Source organism: Lissotriton vulgaris, unplaced genomic scaffold (assembly GCF_964263255.1).
Source record: "Lissotriton vulgaris unplaced genomic scaffold, aLisVul1.2 SCAFFOLD_846, whole genome shotgun sequence".
NCBI classification, from domain to species: domain Eukaryota; kingdom Metazoa; phylum Chordata; class Amphibia; order Caudata; family Salamandridae; genus Lissotriton; species Lissotriton vulgaris.
The window spans coordinates 145,560-168,242 of NW_028254755.1; the positions used below are offsets into that span (position 1 = coordinate 145,560).

The 22,683-nt window shown below is 45.9% G+C and overlaps 1 protein-coding gene across 1 annotated transcript in view; it reads left to right on the forward strand.

The window, feature by feature from the left end:
- LOC147659421 (cytochrome P450 2G1-like) overlaps nt 1–22,683 on the forward strand; it is an 804,706-nt gene that overhangs the window by 106,206 nt on the left and 675,817 nt on the right. The window lies entirely within an intron of this gene.

Genomic DNA, 22,683 nt, shown 5'->3' on the forward strand with positions numbered 1-22,683 from the left:
TCCATTCCCGGCCAAAGTCATCGAGAAAGCTGTCAACAACCAGCTCGCCGCCTTCCTCGAAGCCAACAAATCCCTCGACCCCTCTCAATCTGGCTTCCGAGCAAAACACAGCACTGAGACCGCCCTCATCGCAGCAACAGACGACATTCGAACTCTACTGGACAATGGAGACACAGTCGCCCTCATCCTCCTTGACCTCTCTGCAGCCTTCGACACAGTCTGCCACAGCACCCTTTTACAACGCCTCAGAAACATCGGAATCCAAGGAAAAGCACTGGAATGGATCACTTCGTTCCTCACCGGAAGAACCCAGAGGGTCCGCCTCCCACCATTCAAGTCCGAGGCCTCTGAAATCATCTGCGGCGTACCTCAAGGATCCTCACTCAGTCCCACCCTCTTCAACGTATATATGAGCCCCCTCGCGGCCATCGCACGCCATCACAACCTCAACATCATCTCTTACGCGGATGACACTCAACTGATCCTTTCTCTCACCAAGGACCCCAGCACCGCCAAAACTAACCTACACGAAGGAATGAAAGAAGTCGCCGAATGGATGAAACAAAGCCGTCTGAAACTGAACTCAGACAAAACAGAAGTCCTCATCTTAGGTACATCCCCATCTGCATGGGACGACTCCTGGTGGCCGGAAGCCCTCGGAAAAGCACCCATCCCGACAGACCACGCACGGAACCTTGGCGTCATCCTGGATTCTTCACTCTCAATGAACAGACAAGTCAGCGCCGTATCCTCTTCCTGCTTTAACATTCTTCGCATGCTCAGAAAAACATTTCGCTGGATCCCCTCCGAAACAAGGAAAACAGTCACCCACGCTCTAGTCACGAGCCGACTGGACTACGGAAACACCCTCTACGCAGGTACCACCGCTAAACTCCAGAAGAAACTACAACGTATCCAAAACGCCTCAGCCAGGCTCATATTAGACATCCTACGCAACGAACACATCTCTGGTCACCTTAAAGACCTCCACTGGCTACCCGTCAATAAGAGGATCACTTTCCGACTGCTTACCCACGCACACAAATCACTCTACGACATCGGACCAGATTGCCTCAACTCTCGACTGTCCTTCTACACCCCCTCCCGCCAACTTCGCTCTTCCAGCCAAGCCTTCGCCACTGTACCTCGCATCAACAAGACCACCATGGGAGGCAGATCCTTTTCATACCTGGCTGCCAAAACATGGAACTCACTCCCCGCTTACCTTCGCCTCACCCAGAATCACCTAGCGTTCAGAAAGCAGCTTAAAACGTGGATATTTGACAAATAATCCTCCTCCCCTCCTAAGCGCCTTGAAACCCTCTGGGTATGTAGTGCGCTATACAAATTTTTTGACTTGACTTCACTTGAGTTAAAAAATCAAATACCTTTCCACAAAAAATCTCAACCCAAAATCGTTACCTGGACTCATGTCATTGATTATGAATTAATGGCCATTTATAATTGAACTATTTTTAACTAGGACATTAGCTAAAAGTGTATTGGTTACATGTTTTTTGGAAATGCCTACAACCTGGACAACTATCCCCAAGAAGAGTAGGTTAGGAACCTCCACCCGTCTAACCATGGAAAGAGTAGCACCTGTATCTATTGATACTCGAGAGCCATTCAGTTCTCTTTCCATAAAAGGGCCATTCTAGTTTATTTCCAGGACTGCACCAATCATGCAGTCCTCTTCCCCCTCAGTCACTGTCATTTCACCAAACTCGGTTTGGTTGGAACCCTGAGTGTACCATAAATTGAAGAAAATCATTCATCACTGAAGATTTTTGCTGAAATCTAAAACACTTTGGGAAACTCATTTTATTTCGCATCAGCTTTTTAATGAGTGGAGTATAAAGCATATTCCCTATCAACTACCCTGGATTCTGCATGTTCTGCACAAGAGCGGAGAGGGCTGACGCAATTGACTGTGTCACCCCATTTTGTGCTATCTGATTTATATACTGCTTCATTTGGGGAATCATTTGCAACTCATCTTGCAATCTATTTGGATTAAACCAACATTTCCATTTCCAGTGTCCATTTTTGCCCATAAGATGTGGCAAGGACCATTTTACATCTGTATATTATTAATAGTTTGAATAGGCATGTTGTTAGTAAAGTCTCTGCCATGAGAACCACTATTTACATCTTGCACAAACTGCAGAGAACTGCCCTGTGCATTAAAATGCTGACACCAACCCCAGTACCAGTACCAATTTAAGAACTAGGGGCAAAATGCACAAAACTATTTTTGCAGAATTGGGCCTTTTGCGACCAGAAAAAACACCTAAAACAAAAGAAAATGTGGCCTCATTTTTAGGTCTTTGTGAATTTTACTGAAAATTCTTCAAAAAATTTTCAACAAAAACAGCGACTTTTAGAGAATTGTTAAAAAAGAACAAAATATTTGTGTGGGATGAAAAGTGCCAAAAAGAGTTTGATAGTTTAAAAAATGAGATAGTATCTGCTGGTGTTCTTTCCCCCTTTGAACCATCTGAAGAATGCATAATCACTGTGGACGCAAGCAATGAGGGTCTTGGTGCCACTATTACACAATTGAAAGAAGGGAAAGAAGCAACTATTGGTTTTCCTTCTAGGTCATTGAAGCCCAATGAGAAAATGTTTTCAGTAATTGAAAAGAAACTATTAAGTTGTTGCTGGGCTGTGGAAAGATTCAAGTGTTTTATTTGGGGGAGGAAGTTTGTACTTAAAACTGACCATAAGCCGTTGGTCAGTATATTAAGTGGAATTGCTATAAAAGATCACATCCCAAGAATAGCTCGGTTGAGTTCGAAGTTGCTACAGTACAACTTCACCATTGAATACATACCTGGTAGTAGGAACATAAGGGCCGATTACTTATCACGTTCTCCAATTAATCACACTGAAAATCTACAATATAATGATGACTATGACGAAGACTGTTTGATTGCGAGTATTGACATTTGCCATAATACCACTTTCAGTGAGAAGGAGTGGTTTTCTGAATCTTTCAAAGACAGTGAATTGGAAAGTGTGAGGGAATATGTTATGTCAGGTTGTCCTAAAGAGAGGACACTCCCCCAAAACTTACAACCTTATTTCAAGGTGGCAGATGAATTGTCTATTGAGGATAAGGGAATGTTAATGCGTGGAGACAAATTTATCCCCCCTGTTTCTTTAAGAGATAGGATCATTGTGTATGGGCATGAGGGCCATTTAGGTCAGACCATAACCAAGAGGAAAATAAGAGACAATTACTGGTGGCCTAAAATGGACTCTGAAATCATCGCCTGTGTCCGAAATTGTGTTGTTTGTGCAACAAGTGATAAAAGCTTAAAAACAGAGGCAACCCCATTGCAACCTGTCGATTTACCAAGTACAGTTTGGTCAAAATTGGCTATAGACTTCATAGGTCCATTTGGTACTCTGCCTAGGAAAATGAAATTTGCAATTGTAGTGGTGGATTACTATAGCAAATGGTGGGAAGTGAAGTTTGTGGAGGAACCTAATACCCTTAGTGTAGTTACATTTTTGAAAAATGTATTCATTAGAGAAGGGTTTTCTAGAGAAATTGTATTGGACAATGGTGTCCAATTCATTTCAAAAGAAATGCAGATTTTTTGGGAAATAATGCCATTAAACATAGATGTGTAGCACTTTATCACCCGCAGGCCAATGGCCTTGTGGAGAAAATGAATCGCACATTGGTGGAATGCATTCAATGGGGAATCCAAAACAAATTTGATATTGCAAGAGCTGTTGAAGAAATGTTGTTGTCCTATAGGTGTACTCCAAATGCTGTCTCTGGGGTATCACCATTTGAACTTTTAAGAGAACGACCTCCTTCTTCAAGACTTTGTCCTGCTTGGTTGAGAGAATTTCAAAAGAAAAGTGAAAGAATGATAAAAATTGATAGTGCATTAAGACCTAAAGTAGAAGAATATCAAAGGAAAATGAAAAAAATGTTATGACGATAGACATAGGTTGAAACCTGAACAAGACAAATTCAAGGTGGGTGACTGGGTACGCATTAAGGAGCTTAATCACGTTTTGAAAGGGTTGTCTAAGTTCAAACCTACAGTTGGGGTTGAGGTTGTTACAAAAAATGCGATAAGAACCAGTAAAAATGAATGGTGGAACAAGGAAGAGTAGCCAAAGTGAATTTAAAAGAGGTTACCTCTTTGGAAAATGGTGCTTCATCTTCCCATAGCTTAAATGTTCCACTCAAGACATCTTTTCATTTTGTTCCTCCTACTGTTGTTTCTTCTGATGTTCAAGCTAGAGAAGACAAGTCTGATTCCTGTCCTTTATCTGTACGCAGAACTGGTCGGAGGAATATTGTCAAGCCTATGAGGTTTCGAGATGGATCTGTTATTTATTGTGTTATTTACATGATTTGATATGTTGCATTCCTTGTATTTTCTTTTTACATGAGCTGGTATCTTGTCAAGTCAAGTCAAGTCAAAGAATTTATATTGCGCGCTACATACCCAGAGGGTCTCAAGGCGCTTGAGGAGGGGTGGGGAATTACTTGTCAAATATCCAAGTTTTAGGTTGCTTTCTGAATGCTAGGTGGTTCTGGGTAAGGCGAAGGTGAGTGGGAAGTGAGTTCCAGGTTTTAGCTGCCAGGTAGGAGAAGGATCTGCCTCCCATGGTGGTTTTGTTGATGCGAGGTACCGTGGCGAGGGCTTGGTTGGATGATCGTAGCTGGTGGGAGGGGGTGTAGAAGGACAGTCGTGTGTTGAGGCATTCTGGTCCGATTTCGTAGAGTGCTTTGTGTGCGCCGGAAAGTGATCCTCTTATTGACGGGGAGCCAGTGGAGGTTTTTCAGGTGACCAGAGATATGTTCTTTACGTGGGATGTCTAATATGAGCCTGGCTGAGGCGTTTTGGATTCGTTGGAGTTTTTTTCTGGAGTTTAGCGGTAGTACCGGCGTAGAGGGTGTTTCCATAGCCCAGTCGGCTCGTGACCAGAGCGTGGGTGACCATTTTCCTAGTTTCGGTGGGGATCCAACGAAATGTTTTTTTGAGCATGCGAAGAATGTTGAAGCAGGATGAAGAGACGGCGTTGACTTGTCTGTTCATTGAAAGTGAGGAATCCAGGATGACGCCCAGGTTCCGTGCGTGGTCTGTCGGGATGGGTGCTTTTCCAAGGGCTTCTGGCCACCACCAGTCGTCCCATGCGGAGGGGGAGGTACCTAAGATGAGGACTTCTGTTTTATCTGAGTTCAGTTTCAGACGGCTGTGTTTCATCCATTCGGCTACTTCTTTCATTCCTTCGTGTAGGTTAGTTTTGGCGGTGCTAGGGTCATTGGTGAGTGATAGGATCAGTTGAGTGTCGTCCGCGTAGGAGATGATGTTGAGGTTGTGTTGGCGTGCGATGGCCGCGAGGGGGCTCATGTATACGTTGAAAAGGGTGGGGCTGAGTGAAGATCCTTGTGGTACGCCGCAGATGACTTCAGTGGCCTCTGACTTGAATGGTGGAAGGTTGACTCTCTGGGTTCTTCCGGTGAGGAACGAGGTGATCCATTCTAGTGCTTTTCCTTGGATTCCAATGTTTCTGAGGCGCTGTAGAAGGGTGCTGTGGCAGACTGTGTCGAAGGCTGCGGAGAGGTCGAGGAGGATGAGGGCGACTGTGTCTCCATTGTCCAGTAGAGTTCGAATGTCGTCTGTTGCAGCGATGAGGGCGGTCTCCGTGCTGTGTTTTGCTCGGAAGCCGGACTGTGAGGAGTCGAGGGAATTGTTGGCTTCGAGGAAGGCGGCGAGCTGGTAGTTGACAGCTTTCTCGATGACTTTGGCCGGGAATGGAAGGAGCGAGATGGGACGGTAGTTTTTGAGTTCGGTGGGGTCCGCTGTGGGTTTTTTCAGAAGGGCGCTGAGTTCAGCGTGTTTCCAGCTTTCCGGGAAGGTGGCGGAGTTGAGGGAGCAGTTGATGGCGTCTCGGAGGTGCGGTGCTATGATGGAGTCTGCTTTGTTGAAGATGTGGTGAGGGCATGGGTCTGTGGGGGATCCTGAGTGGATGGAGTTCATCAGGCGGATGGTGTCCTCAGTGGAGATTGGGTTCCAGTCGTTAAGGATGTTCGGGGGGGGGGTGAAGGTCCAGCATGTGGTTGGGTGGGTTGGTCTCCGGGTTGGTTGTCGAAGCTGTTGTGGATGTCTGCAATTTTGTTGTGGAAGAATGAGGCTAGGGAGTCGCAGAGGGCTTGAGAGGGGGTGATGTCGTTAGAGTTGGCCGAGGGATTGGTAAATTCCTTGACGATGTTGAAAAGTTCCTTGCTGTTGTGGGCGTTGCTGTCTAGTCGGTCCTTGAAGGCAGTTTTCTTGGCCTTTCGGATCAGTTGGTGGTGTATGCGGGTGGAGTTTTTGAAGGCGTCCTTGGTGCTGGTGGTTGGGTCTTTTTTCCAGGCCTTCTCAAGGGAGCGGCAGAGTTTCTTGGATTTCTTAAGATCATCGTTGAACCAGGAGGCCTTCTTGCTGCTAAGTTTGGTTTGTTGTTTTTTCAGTGGTGCTAGGATGTCGGCGCTGTTGGATAACCATAGTGTGAGGTTGGTGGCGGCTTGGTCGGGGTTTGAGGAGTGGGCTGGAGGGTTTAGAAGAAGAGGAGATCTGGTCGATGGTGATTTTGTTCCAGTTTCTTTGCAGAGTTGGTTGGGGGTGGTTGTTGGGTTTGGGCTTGTTGTAGGGGAAGTGAACGCAGCTGTGGTCGGTCCAGAGGAGAGCCGTAGTGTGTCTGAGGGAGACATGATTGCTGGAGGTGAAGATTGGGTCGAGTGTGTGACCTGCGATGTGGGTGGGGGAAGTGACAAGTTGTTTAAGTCGAGGTTGGCGAGGTTGTCCAGAAGGGTGGTGGAGTTGTGGTCGTTGTTCTTTTCAAGGTGAAAATTGAGGTCTCCCAGAAGGATGTAGTCTTTGGAGGGGAGCGCGTGTGGAGTGATGAAGTCCGTGATGTCCTCACTAAATTGTGCGCGGGGTCCTGGGGGTCTGTAAAGGAGGGTGCCTCTGAGTGTGGTCTTGGGGTCGATGTGGATCTGGAAGTGAAGGTGTTCAGAGTTGCCGAGATTGATGTCAGAGCTGGTTGAGATGTGGATGGATTTCTTATGGACGATAGCGATACCTCCTCCTGTGTGGCCGGTGCGGTCCTTGCGTATGATCTTATAATCTTCTGGGATGGCAATGGTGATGTCTGGGGCGGAGGAGGCGTTCATCCATGTTTCTGTTAGGAAGGCGACGTCCGGAGAGATGGTGTCTAGTAGATTCCAGAGGTCAATAGCGTGCCTGTGGACCGAGCGGGTGTTGAGCAAGATGCAATGTAGGTGGTTGGGGTCGGGAATCTGTGGTATGATTGTAGCGGAGTTGTTGTCGGTGCCGATGAATTTGCAGGAGTTGCATGAGAAAGGTCCATGGGTGTGACCAGGAGCGGCTTGGACGCAGTTGGGGGAGCGGCCGGGGTTAAGGGCTAGGAGGGTGGTGGCATCGTAGGTAACGCGGGAGTGCTGGGCAATGCGAGGACCAGGGGGTCTGGCGCTGGGCGCGGTCCAGGCGCGGACGGGCGTAGACGGGCTTACCTTTGGCGCACCTTCGGCGCGAATGGGGCGCGATCGCTGCGCGTGAACGCTGCACGCGGGAGTAACTGTCATATATGGATGGTGGAGGGGGAGGGGCGAGGGCGGCTCAGCTGGGAGGCGGGGCGGGCTACAGAGGACCACAACAACAACAAAATGGAGGCGGAGGGGGGAGCACAGCGGAGCGCTTGGGGCAAACGCGCAAACACAGTGAAAGCAACAAATTACAATTAGAAAAGTGCAAATAAATCAAAGCGGCAACCAGGCAGACAGCAGGCAATAATAATTAGGCAGTTTGACAAAGCAATGCAGCACAACGATACCGAATGTCACAAAGGGACACTGGGGAGCGACCACTCAGCCCGAGGGAGAGGAGCGAGTCACGGCACTTTCAGGTAAGGGAGCGCTGTTTCTAGTCAGTGGGAGGGCGGCTCAGCTGGGAGGCGGGGCGGGCTACAGAGGACCACAACAACAACAAAATAGAGGCGGAGGGGGGAGCACAGCGGAGCGCTTGGGGCAAACGTGCAAACACAGTGAAAGCAACAAATTACAATTAGAAAAGTGCAAATAAATCAAAGCGGCAACCAGGCAGACAGCAGGCAATAATAATTAGGCAGTTTGACAAAGCAATGCAGCACAACGATACCGAATGTCACAAAGGGACACTGGGGAGCGACCACTCAGCCCGAGGGAGAGGAGCGAGTCACGGCGCTTTCAGGTAAGGGAGCGCTGTTTCTAGTCAGTGGGAGGGCGGCTCAGCTGGGAGGCGGGGCGGGCTACAGAGGACCACAACAACAACAAAATGGAGGCGGAGGGGGGAGCACAGCGGAGCGCTTGGGGCAAACGCGCAAACACAGTGAAAGCAACAAATTACAATTAGAAAAGTGCAAATAAATCAAAGCGGCAACCAGGCAGACAGCAGGCAATAATAATTAGGCAGTTTGACAAAGCAATGCAGCACAACGATACCGAATGTCACAAAGGGACACTGGGGAGCGACCACTCAGCCCGAGGGAGAGGAGCGAGTCACGGCGCTTTCAGGTAAGGGAGCGCTGTTTCTAGTCAGTGGGAGGGCGGCTCAGCTGGGAGGCGGGGCGGGCTACAGAGGACCACAACAACAACAAAATAGAGGCGGAGGGGGGAGCACAGCGGAGCGCTTGGGGCAAACGCGCAAACACAGTGAAAGCAACAAATTACAATTAGAAAAGTGCAAATAAATCAAAGCGGCAACCAGGCAGACAGCAGGCAATAATAATTAGGCAGTTTGACAAAGCAATGCAGCACAACGATACCGAATGTCACAAAGGGACACTGGGGAGCGACCACTCAGCCCGAGGGAGAGGAGCGAGTCACGGCGCTTTCAGGTAAGGGAGCGCTGTTTCTAGTCAGTGGGAGGGCGGCTCAGCTGGGAGGCGGGGTGGGCTACAGAGGACCACAACAACAACAAAATGGAGGGGGAGGGGGGAGCACAGCGGAGCGCTTGGGGCAAACGCACAAACACAGTGAAAGCAACAAATTACAATTAGAAAAGTGCAAATAAATCAAAGCGGCAACCAGGCAGACAGCAGGCAATAATAATTAGGCAGTTTGACAAAGCAATGCAGCACAACGATACCGAATGTCACAAAGGGACACTGGGGAGCGACCACTCAGCCCGAGGGAGAGGGAGGGAGAGGGAGATTCTTATCAATTTCTTTATCATGTTAATTTTGTTTGTTTATTTCACTTTTATGTAAAGAAGGGAGATGTTGTGGTGATCTGGGTTGATGACATCTGAGTTGATAACATATGCTCCTATGTCATCTGCATCTAGAATGTGAATGTGTCACCTGCTTGGGACATTCTACAGTTCACAGTTTCTGGGATCCTGCAACAGCTGTGTTCAATAAACCTTCATCTTGAAGATACCTGGTATTCATGGTGAATTACTTCATTACAATTTCCTGATGTACTAAACCCTATTTGTGGTTCAGTAACCTATTACTGAATCGTAAATAGGGTTTGTGATTCGTGTTAGAAAGGAGCGTGTTTAGGGCGTCCCTTCCTAATACTGAATCCAAGGGGTATGTAGGAATGTTTTGCAACTGAAATGTGGTTACAGTTGAAGCATTGAAGTTGGTGGTGACCCTTTGCAAATGGGAAGGGGTCCACAAGGGAACCCTTCCCCTTTGTGAATGGTGATACAAACATTTTTTCAGAGCATGCAGTGGTCCCACAGACTGCTACCTACTCATAAAAAATGGGAAAAAAAGGTTTAAGTTTTACTTCTGAAATGCAGTCTGTTTCCCTTGCAGTAAAATGGGCTTAACAGATGCTTCATTGTAAAGCAATCACAGACATGGTGGTATGCGGACCTCAGCAGGCCATCATCCCAGTGTTGTTAGTGATTTGCAATGGGGTACAAATTGCAACCTACCTTATGAACATTAATGAGGTAGGTCTATTACGACCCCAATAGGAATTGTAAATGTGTGAGATACGCATTTGTGTATCGCCTTTTGAAATTTCCTAATTGTGAATCGCTAAAAGTCGCAATAAGGAAAGTGCAAATGGGCTTCTACTTACATCTGGCCCTAGGTTCTTGAAAACCCTCATGACCAATCTTTTGGAAAAACTTTGTTTGATCCTGCATCAATTTCTTCTTCATCGCTTTTCTTTTAGCATTGCAGAAATCCCTGGATTACCTCACAGAAGTCTATATTTCATTCAACAATTTTGCATTCCAGCACATAACACTTTGCTGAATATGTGAGTTAATTTCGGATGAAATCTGAACACAAATGCTGAAGCAAATCCAAAAAAACCTTCATTCATGGTGTCTTTGTCCAATTACCTGTTTCTGGGGAACTTTTTTGTAAATGCTCCATAATCCGATAATATATCTTTATAACAATTGAAGAAGCATTATTGTTAGTAGCTTCTCTATGGTTCTTCTTCTGGCCACTGTACTATGGTCTAATACTCACAAATCTCGAGGCAAAACAATTGAAAATAAGGCATCCAAATCTGTCCAAAGCACCTTTGAAATGGTCATGCACCTTCCCACCTCTATATACCACTTCTCTGGCCACTTTCTAAGTGTGGGGAAGTTCTTCATAAATGTGTGAAGATTACTCCTTAACCAAAGTACATGCACATATGCTCCTCCATGCACTTCTCTTAAAGTTAACTCTTTTTCAACAGCCACTTCACATTCAGAATTACTCACATTCACATTTGTCTTCAATTTACTCTTTTTTGCCACCCCAATCTTATCAGATGGTTCCATTCATTCTTCTCAATACCTTGTCACATCCTCCAATTTTCCAATCATGTCTACTAATGGTACAACATTTTTTCCCAATGTTTGAAATTCTAATTCATTCTTTCATTTTCAGTCAACCCCTTCTTATATGAGTCACAAATTCTCTTTTGTCTTAAAACCGTTCTAGTCAATTGCTGAAGTTTCTCAAAAGGAAGAGGAGTATGTCTTTCTGCTTCTGCACCCAAAAATGGCAGTTTGTTTTTCATTATTATAAACACATGCCCAAGCACACACTTTACTCAGTGCTAATCAAAATATTACAACACAATTATAACACAATTCTTGTGTTTTTCTTTGTCCCCACGACTTCATCAGGGCTGTGTTCCTGGGAGTCTACTTGTCTGAGTCTCCAAACCAGTTCTACTTCTGTTCTGGCAGGACTAGGGGGTAGGGTGATTTCCCCTTCCTTTGGAGCACCACCAATGAGATTAAGATATTTACTTATACCCATTAGCCAGTGAGCGCCATTATAACCAGTTTATTATCACCCAACAGGATATATTTTTTAATATTTTTTAGACAGAAATGTTCCATGCATAATAATGTATGTGTACCCCTGTGATAACTGGAACCTGGTAACAATTTTTGGTCAAGGGCAAACACGGATCATTGTCCTAGGCATGTCTCACTGATTGTGGTCCAGCTAAGTACAGAAGGAGCACCCAAAGCATTAGCCTCAGGCGGCCGAAGCCTACTGCCTCCACCTGGAGTTAAGTAGCATGAGCACGGAGGTGTCAGCCTGCTGTGTTTTCAATACTAGTGATTAGTAGACTGAATAGTCCTTTTTGCCTGTATCACTGAAGTGGCGCTTTCTGGCCCACTTGTGTAAAGTTCTGCCTCTGTGTGTTTAACTCACCTTTGGCCTGAACTGGGGTGTATGAAATGGCAGTCAGGTCGAGGGGATGCGTGTGCATGCTGCGATGTATGTGTGTCTATTAAGTAGTGCAGTGCATGAGAGCCAGCACACGTATAGTTGCTTGTGTGTACAGGTCTTGCTGGTGGATTATGAGGAGGTAGAGGAGCCCAGGAGCCCCAGATAGATTTTTGGATTGCTGCATTTATGAGGGCTGGGTGGGACACCCATTGGGGTAAGGAGGATTCTATGAGAAGTTACTGGTCAAAAGGTGTAGCTAAAAATGCAGGGAGTGGAGAGGTGGTGCCGTTACCGAACACCAGGGGTGGATTCAACCTCCCCTTGCAAATTGTCATAAACACTAGGATCCAACCTTCAGGGATTTGATAGAGGATTACTTAAATCAAGGGTCATGTGCATTACCTGCAATGGTTAGAAGCACAAAGTGTTTCTTAAATACCCCTCACACACCAAAGGGCCCTTGGTGTCATGCTTCATCATAGAGGCCTTTGCGTCCCTCTACGGGATGCGGCGTGCTAATACCTGTGAGCACGCGGGAGCACTGGTAGTGTTCACTGTGTGTGGTGTAGAAATGAGTGAGTGGAAGGGTCAAGGGTGAGTGAAAAGGTGAACGTTAAAAAAGTACCTAGCTCCTGTGGAGTAGAAACCTTAATATTCCATGGTGCCGGTATTGTTAAAAAGGTGTGGATTGGAGGTGTATTGTTTCAATGTACAAAGCCTCCTCTGTGTGTCAACATGTTTTGAAGGGTGCTGCTTCTTCTTCAGGACAGGTTAATAGATCCCTACCAATCTCACATACCTCGTTTGACAATGTCAAAATTAATGTGATGCTATATAAACAGGTAGTGAATTCTACGTGTTAGAGACAGATTAGTCTTAATATCAAATATGATACCAAAAGGAAAGTCCTTAAGGGTAATCTGAAAGAGAAACACAACATTAAAAAGCATCAGATATGTTATGCATACCGTGTGCAACAGTGATGACCTGCAAATGAGTGATATATACAGTGCTTATTAATCATCGTTCACTTAGCTGTGATCAATTAAAACTGGTGCAGTGTCCTGTAAAAAGAGACAAAACAAGACGCACAAACATTTATCAGAAAACACACACTCTACATGAAATACTCCATGGTTGACTTTGTAGGGTCTGGAGAAACATTGTAATCAGATACAATAGATAGATGGGAAGTAAAACATGATGCTACACAGGGATACATACTTGTTGTATGGAGAGCCTCTCTGTTGTTATTGCGGGCCTTTTTCATATCTTTGTCAATGATCTTGGTGGAGTATTTGCGATTAGTGAGTTTAGTTATTAAGTCAGAGGCTTGTGTTTTATAGTCTACTAGTTCAGTGCAGTGGTGTTTTTTTGTGTATCCTGCAAACTTGCAACAACCACCAGGCTGTCCAATAGTCCAATAGTCTCCGGCATAAGCTCCATTCTGGAGCCTTTATAAAAATTTGCAGACGCTTTCCTCTGTCCCCTATTCAAAAAACGGGAACCTATTTGAAGGATACAAAAGCTGTTCTCCAATTGCTACAAGATATCACCTTTGATCCTAACAACCAATTATTGTTGGGGCTTGACGTGGAGAGTCTCTACACAAGTCTACCCCACGAGGAGACCCTAAACATAATTGAGGAGATCCTTTTCTCAACCACTTGGGATTACCAAACACCCCGTAATTTAGTAAGGGAGTGCATCTCTTTGGCCCTCACTAAAAATGTCATCTTATACGAGGACACATTCTCTCTACAGAGGCACAATACCAGCATGGGGAGCACCTTTGCTCCCAGCCTGGCTGGTCTCTAAGTGCACCATCTTGAGACCAGCAGGATCCTACATTGAGCTAACCCTTTCTGGAATAACATCAAAACCTGGAAAAGGTACATAGACAACGTGCTGGTTATCTGGGAAGGAGATATTCTGTCAACCAAAACCTTTATGGTTTGGCTAAATCAGCAAAATGCTTTCCTTAAATTCACCAACACCACGTCACATGACAATCTAGTATTGCTAGTTCTAAACATATACCCCGATAGAGGCACACTCAAGACCACTACACATTTCAAACCCACTGCCAAGAACTGTCTGTTACTATACAACAGTTTTCACCAGCGTCACCTCCATGAAAACCTCCATTACGGACAGTTTCCCCACTTGCGGAGGAACTGTACTGAACTAGTAGAGTATAAAACACAAGCCTCCGACTTGAAAACGAAACTCACTAATCTAAAATACCCCACAAAGATCATTGACAAAGCTAAGAAAAGGGCCTGCAATAACAACAGATAGGCCCTCCTGGAAGAGAGAGTACAAAAAGATCAAGAAGACAGACCAATCTATGTAACAACGTTTAACACTCATTCTAACCAAATCTTAAAAATTGTAAATAAATACTGGAGAATCCTGAACTGTGGCAATCTGAATCTAGACAAACACATGTTCGCAAACAAGAGAGGGAGAAACCTGAAAGACATGCTTGTCCATACAGGACCCCGCACAGGAACACCGACAACCATAGGAACCCCTACTCTTCCACCCGTTAAATCTTTAAATGGCACAACTTCACGATCTGTTAATGTCAAGTAGAGGAATCATTCTGAATTAATTTCAGTGCTAGACGTAAATTCACAATCTTTACAGTTATGGGTCCATTTATAAGTTAAACCAAATAATTCATTGATATTCACATCTTCTCCATTTAAGGGTCCCAGCACCCTGCAGAAGATTTTGAGAGAACACTACTGATCCAGGACAGTTATCAGTGAGTTTTCTTACTCCAGTAGCAGAATGTATAATAGTTCTATCACGTCTTAATTATTCAAGTACACTACACAGTTGTAAAGACATTGTTTTATCTGCCTTTTCTTTAATAGAATTTGCAAAATGAGGCAAATTATATCATCCATTTAACACAACACAATTGCATAACAGTTCACTCCAGATTTATTATCAAAGTGACAGAATTATATTTCATCATTGTGCTCTAATTATCTTTACTTTGCTCCTTGTTGATTTTCTTTTTGTTCATCTCTCTGTTCAACTGTGATAGACTGTTTAGATATGTTCTGCTTCGGATACAGTATTGCTTTTTAAACCACAGGATACTGGCCTAAATGAGGTTCATATTGAGCTCTTAACCGATTACACTCAGTTACATAGCTTACATCAGCACTTACTTTCTTTTTATTGTATGTATATAACTTTATTCGATATACAATATCATAAAAGTATAAAAGCAATTTAAAACAAGTTAAAAAGAGGATAGAGGAGAGAGACAGCCCTTTGTTATTACATTCGCACAATATGTAAAAAAATATATAGCGTAATCAATCCTCAATATTTGATATATACAATTGATCATAATAAAAATTAGTAGACATGAATTTAAAGTGGTTCATCATAAAAAACAGAGTACAGCCCGATGGAAGGTGACAATCTACGGATCCACGGCCTGGACCTGGGTCACCCTAGAAAGCTTCGCTCTTGTCAACCAGGCGCAGCCCAGGTACCTACCTGTCTCACAAATCACACTGGCGATCGAGGTCTCAGATGTTCGGATACGCAGTGCCTACCTATGGTTTTTACATCCCAAGTTGGAACAGACGGGTTTCAGCCATTTTCTCCTCGCCTGACCATACACTGGGTAGGCGAAGAGAAAATGAGTGACAGATTCTGTAGGGGAGGCACAGCCCGGGCACCCTGTGTCACTCTCCCTCGGCTTCCTCCAGCCTGCTCTGAAATCATTCAGTGGGAGGGTACTAAACCTAAACTTCAGATAAAGTGTCCTATCTTTCGGGGGCTCAATAAGATCGAGGAAGGATTCTAGTTTAGGTACAGGCTTCACGTCTAAAAAACATTCCCTCCGGGTGGCGTGATTCTGATTTCTTGCTGCAGCTACAGAAACCCAGTCCCAATAGGCCTTCTTTACAACCTGTTTAGACGGTGGGTTCTGGCTCACCCAGGCCTCTCCCAAGCCAATGTCCCCCACTAGCTGTTTCAACTTGGATAGACAGGCTATCCCATGTCCTACATCTAGTTGAATCAGTTCAATCAGTGCAGAAGCACCGGGGTCTTTCTGAGGCGTGTCCAAAACAGTAGGAGGCACAGCCTTCCAACCTCATGTTTTGGATGTCTCCCGAGATCATAACAGAGCAGGACTAATGGGGTCGATGGAGGGAGCGAAACCAGATCCCTAAAAAACTAGTTCTCTGATCTTATTAAGTCTGTAACATTCTCGAAACCCCACAGTTCCACCCCGTATAGTGATGACGGCAGGGATTTCCCTCGTAGACCTTAATGACAGGAGCCACAGGTCGACTATGGGAAAGGCGCTGGTGTTTTGCAATGGCCCCCAACACGCGTTTATGAATAAGCAACATTTTTGCCAGATGGGAGGACCACTTCATCTGGCTGTTAATCCGCACTCCCAGGTAGTCAAAGGCTTCGACAAGTTCCAGAGGGGAATCATTCAGCCTAATGTTGTTTCTAAAACTTTTCGATGGTGCCAGTGTCTTTAACTTTTTTATAGATGTATTTATAGTCAGGCCTCTGGCATCACAGAACTGTGTGAAGCGGACAAGTAGTTTTTGTAGCCCCATAGGGCTTTTTGAGGGTGTCGTCCGCGAAGAGCAACATGGGTTTTTTTTTCCCCCGCCAGGGTTGGGGCATCGGCCGTATCCTCCCTCAAATGGTCCACCACCCCATTAACGAATTGGGAGAACAGGGTCGGGCCATAATGCAACCCTGGCAGACCCCCCTCTCAACCACTATCCTCTCAGTCAATTGGCCCTGGCTACCCCACCTCACTCTGGCATACTTCCCCTCATGGAGACGTTTAATGATGTCCAAGATCGGGGGGGTACCTAGATCGAACATTACCTGCCATAGCTAGGCACGAGGGACCAGGTCAAAGGCTGTTCTTAAATCTATGAACGCCAAATAAAGGCTGCCTTTTTCGATAGTAACAGACTTCCAGTATATTGCAAAAAATTTGAAGACTTGGTCCACCATGCCAACCCCCTGTCTGAACTCTGCCTGGAAGTGTGACAAAATGCCATCCTTATCTATCCAAGTCCTCAGTCTCGTCAGGAGGAACCTGCCAACCACTTTCTGAGCTACGTCGATCAAACTGATCGGTCTGTAGTTGGCAGGATCCTCCCTATCCCCCTTCTTATAGATGGTCACCTCCTCTGCACCCTTCCAGAAGTCTGGCACTGGATGGCCGCTCACAATGAGGTTGAGAATCCGGAGAATAAAATGCGCCCAGAGGTTTTATCATTAAGCATTAGATCACCAGGGAGTCCATGGGGACCGGCAGCCTTACCCGGCGCAATTGTTGCAATTGCCGATAAGACCTCTCTTAGCCCAAACTGTTCCCCCTGCTTATGGGATTTGGGAAAAGCCAGCCCAATCTCTTGCTCTGCTGGCACATTCCCTACCCCACTGGAATACAAGCCACAGAAATGTTCATACCATTGGCGCCCTACTATATGGCTGCAATTAGAGGGCGTTATTTTCCTTGTCAACAGCCTCGTGGAACTGGCCAGCTCAATAGAGGTAGTGGACAGTGCTCTCATCAGTTGCATACGTAGAGGGTTGTGGTCACTGTCGCACCTGGGAATCACTTCCATATCAATAAGGTCAGCCCACAACCCCACATCAAGTAGTATGTAATCGATGCGCGACGGGGAACTAGATCTTTTATAGGTGTATGCTCCCATGGGGTTGGATCAGGTTCTGCCATTTGCTCCTCGTAAATTATGCTCCATCGTCAGTGTTGATTTGTACAGCTCTTTGGGACCATCTTTTTATTGGGACTAAGCTAAGTTGAGGAATGGCCCACTTGGAGTCCTCGTCACCAGTGCCCAGGATATCTTCACAGCACAGTGGCTCGAAGGTGCAATTGAAATCGCCAGCAACGATGATCCCTGTATCAGTGATGATCGCCGACAATTCCGTATCGAGAATTGTTAGGGTAGGGCTATTTTGGGCTCCTGGTGACCCTCTGGCATAGATGTTGAAAATTTCCAAGTGCGCATTACTTTCATCCCCTCCAATAGATAGATGGAGGATGTCCTGGGATAGGGTATCATGGTTAGATACTAGCCAGTTCAGCTCGATTTTCCCCCAGATCATGAGTCCCCCCGATGGGCGTCCCCTACCCGAGGTGGTCGTGGGGATGTGGTATGTGGTAAACCCTAATTTATAGAGAGGAACCAAACTCCATGTCTCCTGGAACAGAATGATATCGTAGTTACCTATGAATTCATTCCATTCTGGATCAGCTAAATTTTTTGGGAGGCCTGCTATATTCCAGGATATTAACTGGATTACCCCCGGTGTTTTGTTGCTGGAATTGACATCGTATGATAACCCTTTACCCACTCTACCAAGATTGTCAGGCGCGGGTTCCCCATTGGTCATAAAGACATCAGCAGCTTGGTCAGAGGGAGCTTGGCTAATGGCTTCCCCACCTAGTGGGTATGGATCGAGACCCCAGGGAAGAGTAAGTGCACTGTCTAGTCAGTCAATTTGGCTCAACCCGGAATCCTCTGGCACATGGTCCTGCTGCCAGAGAGGGAACAGGCGGATCTGGATGGAAGAGTGTTCAGGAGGAGATGTTCTGAAATCCAAAATTAATAGATTCTCTGCTATAATAGGGTCCAGTAATTCAATCTGCACGCAAACGGTCGTGGAGTCAGTCCTAGTAATCCGTCTTACTCTAGCCATGTCTTCTCTTATAATAGATCTGCACCCCCTTGTGTGCCTCAGCCAGTGGATTGTTTTATTGTGAATCGACTCATTACTTTCGTAGCCTCCTGCCGTAACCAAATTAGGAACGTGAGTCATGTAAACAATAGGCCTAGCAGATAGACAGTGTGGTGGAATGCCTTGTGCGCCCAAATTTAGTGGAAACTTGTTCGCAGCTGGAATAGGGCAAACCACTGGTTGCTTAAGCCTCGTGGGTGGGGCTTGTCCCAGCGGAGGCCCTATTGGCGTAGTGCGTCTCACAGAGTCAGCATATGAACTAGGGATGTGAGGTGGTCTAGTTACCCTTCCACCGCCCTTTGGATCATTAACCATTGAAGAGGGTGCATTTGGAAAAACCTCTCTAGATTGAACAGAACCTGCCTTGTTAGCAGTTTTGAGTTGCCCCCGTGGGCTAGGTGGAGCAGAGTCTAAACACCTGATCCCTCTCCCTTGAGCTAGACCCTCCACCTTCGCGGTTAAGGATGTCACTAAATTTTCCAGGGTCTGGATCCTATCTAGAAGCTCCAACTTAGTGGTCATGCATAGGTTACAGCTAGCATCTCTCCCCCCAGTAGCTCTATCGGGATTGCCCCTTGCTGCCGATTCAGAAGTATCTATTATGTCTGCAGGATCTGAATCCAGGGGAGCAAACCTATTTGTACATGGGACCAAAGGCATAACATGGTCCTGATCCGGCCCCTCGCGAGGTTCTGGCTCTGGTGCCATATGCACAATAAGATCTGTGTCTGGTCCTGCTTTTTGTGAAGCGCTGGGGCTCTGCTTACGGGGGTTCTGTTTAGCAAACATGGTAGGAATTAGTTATCTTTGCGACTTGGGTGAAACCCTAGCAGACTTTTGCGCAGGAACATCTAGAACCGCAGTACTGTTTCCAGCTAAAGCCTCTTCGCAATCATTAACAAGGTCTTCAATTCTGGATAACACACAGTTCATTGCTGCATGGGGCCTTTTTTTTGCCTTTTTCCCCTTTTTACTGGAGGATACACCCCCACCCTCCATATCCTTCCGTTTTCCCATACCAGGGAAATAGAGATAAATGGAAACAGGCAAAGATTGTTTGCAGTGGGACAGAGGCAATATCAATGAGAGCAGACAATTGGTCCCTTAAAGATCAACAAGAAGTGTCCAGTAGTGACGAACAGGGACTCCAGCACCCCCTCTGATGGCAAATTTGAGAGTACAGTACCTTTGGGGGTCGACAGCATCAATTGGCAGATAAAATGGGGTAGGCCCAGCCCGGCCTCCTCTGGCCCCGGACTGCCACAGACGGCCCGCCCTTTGCCCGGGCTTCGCCCGGCGCCGGCCCGCGCCCTGGTCCTGCGTCGTGGTGCTATGTGGGTAATTAAATAGCCCCGGGCTGAAGGAGGGAGGGGCTGCTTCTCCGCTGGAAGCCCCGCTGCTGTGTGGGCCTTGCAGTCCCGGCCACAGGTGCTCTGCTGCCTAAGGCGATGCGTCTCCCGCGGAGCGGGAGACGCGAGAAGTTAATATGCCCCCGGGATGAAGGAGGGAGGGGCTGCTTCTCCGCTGGAAGCCCCACTGCTGTGTGGGCCTTGCAGTCCCCGCCCTAGGTGCTCTGCTGCCTAAGGTGATGCGTCTCCCGCAGAGCGGGAGGCGCGAGAAGTTAATATGCCCCCGGGATGAAGGAGGGAGGGGCTGCTTCTCCGCTGGAAGCCCCGCAGCTGTGTGGGTCTTGCAGTCCCGGCCCCAGGTGCTCTGCTGCCTTAGGCAATGCGTCTTTCTTCTTATCAAAATCAATCAGAAATGAACCACACAATTTTATAATTTGCGACAAAGCAACATATGACATTTCTTCTTTGAACACACTACTACCAATATAAACAGACCTGTATCTACACTTAAATGTTGCGATTTAGAAAGAGTTACTGCTTACGCCAAAGACACTGGGAACTGATTTAGCTGGACAGACAAGTCTTTCACAAGTAGGAAACGTACAACACATCTACCAATCTGCTTAAATTTTGCTACATCACAACATTTTACGGCAAAGTTTTCCACATCATATCTGTGTGGATAATTAGCAAATTTCATAATTTTACCCATTGCACCATTCACTAGCCCTTCTTCAACATATAAATTATGACGTAACATTACACAACAATTTTTACAGATACATAATTTTTTTTTAATCCTGCAGTTTTCGACACAGACTTTTCCAAACTATACAATTTTGATTGCAGTTTTTCTGTTAGTAGCACTGTAACTCCTTGATGTTCCATTGTATCATTTGCTCTAATTTTGACAATCTCTTCTTATTCCAATTGCAATAATTGTTCATTGAACTTGCTACACTCCTCAAGAGTTGTCATCAAACAAACAATACACTTCTCTTCCTTAACAAAATTATATATTATTTCAGCAGCTGAAACATTACTTGGAAACAAATTGTTGATGAGACGGGTTTTTAATACTGTCTCACCCTCTTTTGGGAGAGCTCCCACTCTTATATCCTTTAGTATATCTGCATAATGCATATATGATGCTTGGCACATATTTTGGATTGACTATTTGTATTGAAAGTTTTCGCAAATGTTTACATTTCCAATACTTCCCAGTGAATTCCTTGTTTTGTTATGTAGTAGTTTCCTGAATACAGGTTGTCCATATATGAAAGTTACTTGTAGTAGGTCCCACGGGCGGTGCGTCCATTAGGGCGCTTGGGCGTTGGCCCACTATTAATTTGAGGCACGAGTGGAGCGTGCAGCTGCTGTCACTCACCCACTCACATTGATTACAATTTCAGGCCGCCGGAGATAATCTGCTCAGAAGGGGGCGGAGCGGCAGGAGTTCAGTGGAAGTGAATGTGCATCAACATAAATCTATCAGGAGATCCTTGGTTGGTGGAGCTCACAGCAAGAGTGCGCATGGTCTGTTTAGGGCTTAAAAATGTTTGCGACCAGCCCGAACATGCGCACTAGGGCTGCTCATTAGAAGAGCGAGGGTTGTTCCATGTCGCTCTTCTTCTGAGCAGCCTAGTGCGCATGTTCGCGCTGGTCGCAAACATTTTTAAGCCCTAAACAGAACATGCGCACTGGATTGGTTGAGAAGTAGGTGATACTTTCCAGCCAGCCACAAGCGAGTGTGAGCCTTCTTGTCGAGGCAGACACACCTCGTGTTCACTACCACTAGTACAATGCATGGCGAACTGGCTGAATCTGCAGCAGCAGCCGGGTAGACATCAGCAGGGACGCTGGGTCTGATTGCTAAGTTATGTTTATTACTTTATTCGTTTATTTTTATTCCCCCTCCCTCCCATGAGGATGCCGCCTGCCGCGGCTGGCCAAGATCCCTGGGCATGCCCGAGGCCTCGTACCCGCTTCTAACTGCCCTCCATCTTTCTGGATGAACTACTCTGCTGTACTGCTAAATTTGTCTTAAAATTTTCTTAGGCCAATGAATACACATGCTGGTTTATGCTGAGCGCTTATCTGGTGCCAGTGTGCCTACAGTAATAGTGATCCCCTGACAGCTCAGGCTGTCCAGGACGTGGCTACTTTTCTGGAGTCTGATCTCTCTTTGAAGACCCGGGACTCCAAAGTCTAAAACACGCGCTTTCTTCAGCTGAAGGTACTTCATCGGTCCATGATAGTGCCGTAGCCAATCACCGTTGGACTCTCTCGGTTCTGTTTATCTCTGGCTAAATACTTTCTTATAATATAATAACAAAAGTTATTAATGGTATATGGGTTTCCAGAGGGGCAGTGCCTAGCACTCTAATACCATGCACCAGTACAGACAAGTGAGAGACTCAGAGGTATCTTAACATCGCATTTATGAGTGAGGCTTGTTGAATAGATGGAAGAATGAGAGCTCAGCCGAGGACGGGATTTCAATGATGCGCTAGCGTTGATCAAGTGGGCCAGGTAAGCATCACTGAATGTATTCAATTCTATGTCTACGGAATTTCCTGCATAAATATATACAGTGCTTGCCAAGTTGCCATATAATCAGACCCCCCAGGATATTGCGGCATAGATTTGCAAATTTAGCGGCAAAAAAAATGAAATTTCGCGGCACAAAAATGGAAATTTAGTGGCATTATCGCGGCACTTTATTTTACTCCTATCCATTCCTTTTCAGCCTTAAATCAATAGCTCTGTTTTAACAGAGTATTCCACTTTGAAATAGGCATGTTTAAAGTGTCTGAGAGTGTTTGTT